We start from the raw sequence: 6000 nt of genomic DNA on the forward strand, positions 1-6000 counted from the left end.
TAAGGCAGCTATTACATTCTACTGCTCTTTCAATGGTCTTGCACTCTGCCCACATAATGTAGGTTTGAAAATAAGAGAATGAATGGGGTATTCCAGTTGAAATCAGCGCCTGTGGAAGACATGACCTTATGCTCCCAAACATTTGGGTGTAGATTTCAAATGGAGTCGCCCATTCAGGTAAATCCCATTTGAAATTGTGTGGAAGATTAAGGTCATGTCTTCTATAGGGTTTATGGATTGTAACTGGAATAGCCCAATAGGATACTTAAGGCCAGTATACCAGAGGGTTATAGTAGATTTAAAATTGAAAAAGCCCAATTTGAAACAACTAGAAGAGGGAAATTTAATCTTGATGGAGAGAGAAACCACTATTGTGTTTCTAAGGAACGACAACCTATTATGGAAAAACAACCCTCTGAAATGATCAACATGGTGAACTTTTTGGAACAATTAAATATGAGTCTAAGATTATTTCTCTTTTCTAGATCCTTTCTTTCCCAAGTTTATGGCACACTTCTCATAATTGAGTGTTTTTTTGTATTGATTTATTGATGTACATGTATTATTTTGAGGGCATGGTAGACTAGCGGTATGGGCTCACACTCATAATCAGAAGGTTGCAGGTTCGAGGCTCAGTGGTGGTACTTTAGTGATGTACCCTCAGTGGAGTCAGACTCAAAATGCCAAGGAAAAAGAGATGGGCCCTATGTGAGCATTCTCCAGCATAACTATACCTTACTGACTTTACCCTACATTCTAAATTTGGTCACCAAACATGTATTTGTATGTATAAAGTTTATATTGTATTGTATTTCCATTCAGTAGAGTGTAATAAAATTGTACAGGATAACAAAATGATTTTGTTTCTCAAGATGAGCTTTCATGGTAGACTTGTGGTTAAGTTCAAGAGATTTCAGTTCATATGCATTACAATTGTGCGAATTGTGTTCAAGTTGCCGTATTTGGCAGAGTAATAGTACTTAGGGAACAACCCAAAAGTTTCATGAAGTCCTATAAACGAAAGTCCTTTCGTTACAAGGCTAACCCCCTCCCTTCTAACGTAAGTGTCAAATATTGAAAATTTCAACCCATATTCATAGGACACAGGGCAGTTGCTATGGTGGATGAGGTTGTGGAGGGGTGCGTCAATGCTAGGATATTGATCACGTGCATGGAAGAAACAAATATTTAATTTTATTTAAAAATATTTTTCTTCATACTTTTTGGCACAAAAAAATAAGACTTGCTGGATTTTCAAATAAAAGGAATCAAAGTGCGGTGCAGCTGCTTTAAAAAATGAACTTACAAGTTGCAGGTTGCGAGTACTTCACTCTATTGATTTGAAATCATTTTGAAGCAACCACTGTAAAATGTCAATATCGTACTTCAGAAAATATTAAAAATTATATATAATCCTCAAAAGAAGATCAACTTGGACTGATGTTTTAACTACTTTTGTACAAACGTAATTAGACTTTTTGACCCCCTCCCTCCCTAACAAAAGGACTTTCGTTTATAGAACTTCAAACTTTTGGGTTGTTCCCTTAGAGAGGTGATTAAATCTAGGCTATAGAGCCATTTCAACAACACCCCTCATTTCAGGCATGAGATTGCACTTACCAAAAAACAAACAAACTGAAAATGAGTGTGAAATTGGGCAAAAAGTAGTAGAAATATGTCATTGAACTTTGCACAGGAGGTCAAGTTCACAATTATTCAAACTTACTCAAAACCCACACCATCGTCATCCTCTGGCTATATAAGGATTCAGAAAAAGTATACTTTGACCGAGGCCTATGACATACGGTTATGGAGTTATGGGCAGAAGTGTAACATTGTGACATTATGTCAAACTTTGGCTCAGCAGGGGGCGAAATTGAAAATGGTCTCAAATTATTCATCTTGTTGCAAGAAAGGAGAACAAGAATACCGTATTCATTCCAATAAGCGCCCAGGGCGCTTAACAAAGTCATTTTGCATGGGCGCTTATTTTTTACCTGGTTTACCTAATTTTTCCGTAAGGACGTTTATTACAGACAAATTGACGTAGGTTATAAAAGGGTCCCGAGGCGTTCTAGTAGCTTTTCTGATGCAGAAAATGTATTGCAAGTTTACACAGGACTTGTAGTCCTCCAGCTATTTCACTGTATCGACGTCTATCTGTCACTTCAACATTAATGGTACCCTTTAGTAAATTGAAAATACCCTGGGTGGGCGCTTATTGGGGCATGGGCACTTATTGGAATGAATACGGTAGTTATAAATCTTTATAAGAGTATATAATTATCCAGGTAACAACAATTGTCAAGGTCAAATTGACTCAATATAGAATTCATCGCAACTCAATGGATATTGTCCTATTTTGCTTTCAAGGTAACGAAACAACCAGCATAGGGGAAAATGTTCTTTTTCTGATATCTCATGGCAAAACAAATTAATATTTTGAGACAATTTTCAACAAAATCAGAGCAATTTTCATTTTCGTCCCCTGTGGAGCCAAAATTCGAACTATTCAGTAAAGTTGCATGATTGGTAGATGTATAAATTAAGCATGCAAAACCATATCTTCTAAGTTTATTTCAACAGACACAAGACAGACACATGAATTGACTGGACATTTGTTTTGTTAAAATTAAAAACCTTTATTCAGAAGCAAAGCAGTCTTGAACCAATGACATAGAAAAGGACTAGCAACGTGTTCACAGATTCAAACTAGCGTAACACTGACTCTAAAGCTTACCATAGCTTTAAACTTGGCATTATTATTTATTTGGACAAGGACAGTATTTCACAGTGTCGGACTGAAACAGTGTCTTCTCTAGAAGTTGGGGCTAGCAGTAGCAACATATTGGACTGACGGTGCTCCCCAAATATGCCAAATTGTTGAGATTAGTTCAGTTTAGATTTATTCACATAATATCACATCTTAAAGGAGTATTTCGTGATCCTGGCATCCTCTTTTTATGATATTTTTCAGTACGTATCCATGAAAAAAGCTTATCCCCAAAATTTCAGTTGATTCCCATTTTGCATTTCCGAGTTATGCATGATTATGTGTATTTACACTGCTCCATAGACAAATTCAAATTTCACGATATCTTTGCTAAACGAATTAATTTGCAAGAAATTTTTTGTACATAAACATTATGTAGCCAGAGGTTTCCAGTGGTATAAAAATCTCAACTTTTTTTGAGAACAGTGGGGGATGAGGCTGTGGATCACGAAATGCCCTTTTAATATGAAAACAATTTATGAATAAAATGATATGGTTACAATTTAATAGTATTATAGAAATAATAAATTTACACAATATAAGTATTGTTGGCAATGGACAAGACAGAACTGAAAAGGTATAATTAACACACAAGATAATTAAGGGTAAGGCGACGAAAAAACCCTGACTCAGATTTTCCGTTATTTCGAGATTTTGCCAAAAGTGGACAGAGTTTGATTGAAATTGTTATGCATGTAACATCAGCTGTTTTTAGCTGCGGGTAGCAGCTCTATAAGTCACCATGTCTCTCCGTTAGTCCGTCCGTCCGTTAGTCTGTTAGTCCGTCCGTCCGTTAGTAACAAACGCTAAAAAATGCTGTTACGTCAACATCGTTTGTCGCATGGCTATGGTACTTGGTGAGAGGGAGGGCCTATACCGGCCCCATGCTGGAAAAGAGTTTCGTCCCGAAATATGCTAATTAGGTCATTAAAGGGGCATTACACGATTTTCAACAATTTAGTAACAAACGCTAAAAAATTTTCAAAAATTTTCTGCATTTTTGAAATTTAGATTTTTTGGATGCAAATACTCTTCTGGCATTATTTGCATCAACATCGTTTGTCGCATGGCTATGGTACTTGGTGAGGAGATGGGCTATAGGGCAATTAAGGAAAATTGGGAAAAGTGGGGAAATGAGGGGAATGGGGAAATTAAGGGCAATTTTGGGGAAATTGAGGGAAATTCAGGTGAATTAATTGAAATTGTGGGCAATTAAGGGAAATTGAGGGGAATTGGGGAAAATTGAGGGGAATTAAGGGAAATTTGGGGAAATTGAAGAGAATTAAAGGAAATTCAGGTGAATTAAGGGAAATTGACAAGAATTAAGGGAAATTTGGGAAAATAGAGGGAAGTTAAGGGAAATCCTCGATGTCAAGACGCTTTTTTCCCGAAAATCGTTTGGACATCAAAAGTGTCGAAATCAGTTTCGAACACTTTTGATGTCAAGACGCTTTTTTCCCGAAAATCGTTTGGACATCAAAAGTGTCGGTACAAAACGGGTACTTTTATTCAAAAGGGCATATCTTCAAAAGTTGTGAGCCGATTGAAATAATTGTTTTGGTTTATAAAAGCTAACGATTAAAGGGTTCTTTACATACCAAAATATATTTAATCAACTCTTCAGAAATAGGAGAAAAAGAGGGCGCAATGAGGGGCCTCTTTTTTTTTTGGGACACCCTGTACTTCTAGGACTTTCTGCACCCGAGATATAGCCAAATTAATTTTCACTGGCGGCCATTTTGAAATTTTGGCAGCCATCTTGGAATGATAGGCTCTAGGCTGTTGTATATTACTCAATTAGATTCCTTGACCCTGAAAACATGGGTATAGACATCAGAATCGTGCTGCTGGGTGCTTCTCTGACCAAGTTATGGTGATTTTAAGGGATTTTGGCGGCCATCTTGAAAAACGCCCTCTACCAAGAGTTCCCCACACTTTTCGATGGTGCAGACTCCTCTCATTTTATTCAGCGTCCTCAAATCTATAAAGAAACACCTTCAAAACTTGTTGTACTCAACCCGAGAAGGGGACTTCCATTCTGTACCCTACTAAAGCGCAATTTATGAGTAAAATATGGCAAATTTTCAATCACGGCGGCCATCTTGGATTTTAGGGACTAAACGGTCTTTAAAAAAATGGAAACATGTTTTATTTCAATCTTTGCCTTCCAATGCAATGAAATCAATTGAGAAATTGCTTTTAACAAACAAATCACACGACTTCCCCTTTGTTCAACATAGTGATGTGCACTATATGCGCAAGATAATTAAGGGTAAGGCGACGAAAAAACCCTGACCATGTCTCTCTGCCAAACTGCCTAATTTATAATAGATTGATCTACCTTAAATTAGTTTTTAGTAGCAATGGAAAGAATGCTTAATATTGTTTAAACGGCTCCATGGAATTCAAAGTTTAAATGCAGTCTTTTGCACTTTTGGTACGTCTCAAGATGCCCAAAATTTTTCAGAATTTAATGATATGACAAATTTCTTCTAATCTTAGTTTACCTATTTACTTGTACTTGTTCTTTAATAAAATAGTTTGTCTGCCACAGAGGGTATTTTGATTATACTATAATCATCGAGATTATCTCGATGCTATAATCAATCGACCTGGATTTTAATATGATTGGTCATAAAGATTTATATTAAGCCTCCAAAAAGTAATAAAGGCTATCCATAAGTGGGTATTGTAGTGGCTCTCTCCTTAAGCTATCCCAAAGAATGGATTGACTTTGTTGTAGTGGCATCCGGTAGAGTCCGGTATCTGGAAGTCATCATGACTGACAAAGCTGTCATCACCTGCTTTCATACATGATATCACGGTGTTTGGTGGAATTCCAACACACCTGCAAGAACAATATAGAAATGAAAATCAAGAAAATACGGATCAAGTAAAAAAAATACATTGTGGGTAAACCAATAGAAATTTCAGTTGATTCCCATTTTGCATTTCCGAGTTATGCATGATTATGTGTATTTACACTGCTCCATAGACAAATTCAAATTTCACGATATCTTTGCTAAACGAATTAATTTGCAAGAAATTTTTTGTACATAAACATTATGTAGCCAGAGGTTTCCAGTGGTATAAAAATCTCAACTTTTTTGAGAACAGTGGGGATGAGGCTGTGGATCACGAAATGCCCTTTTAATATGAAAACAATTTATGAATAAAATGATATGGTTACAATTTAATAGTATTATAGAAATAATAAATTTACACAA

This window comes from Amphiura filiformis, chromosome 19 (genome assembly GCF_039555335.1).
Source record: "Amphiura filiformis chromosome 19, Afil_fr2py, whole genome shotgun sequence".
NCBI lineage: Eukaryota > Metazoa > Echinodermata > Ophiuroidea > Amphilepidida > Amphiuridae > Amphiura > Amphiura filiformis.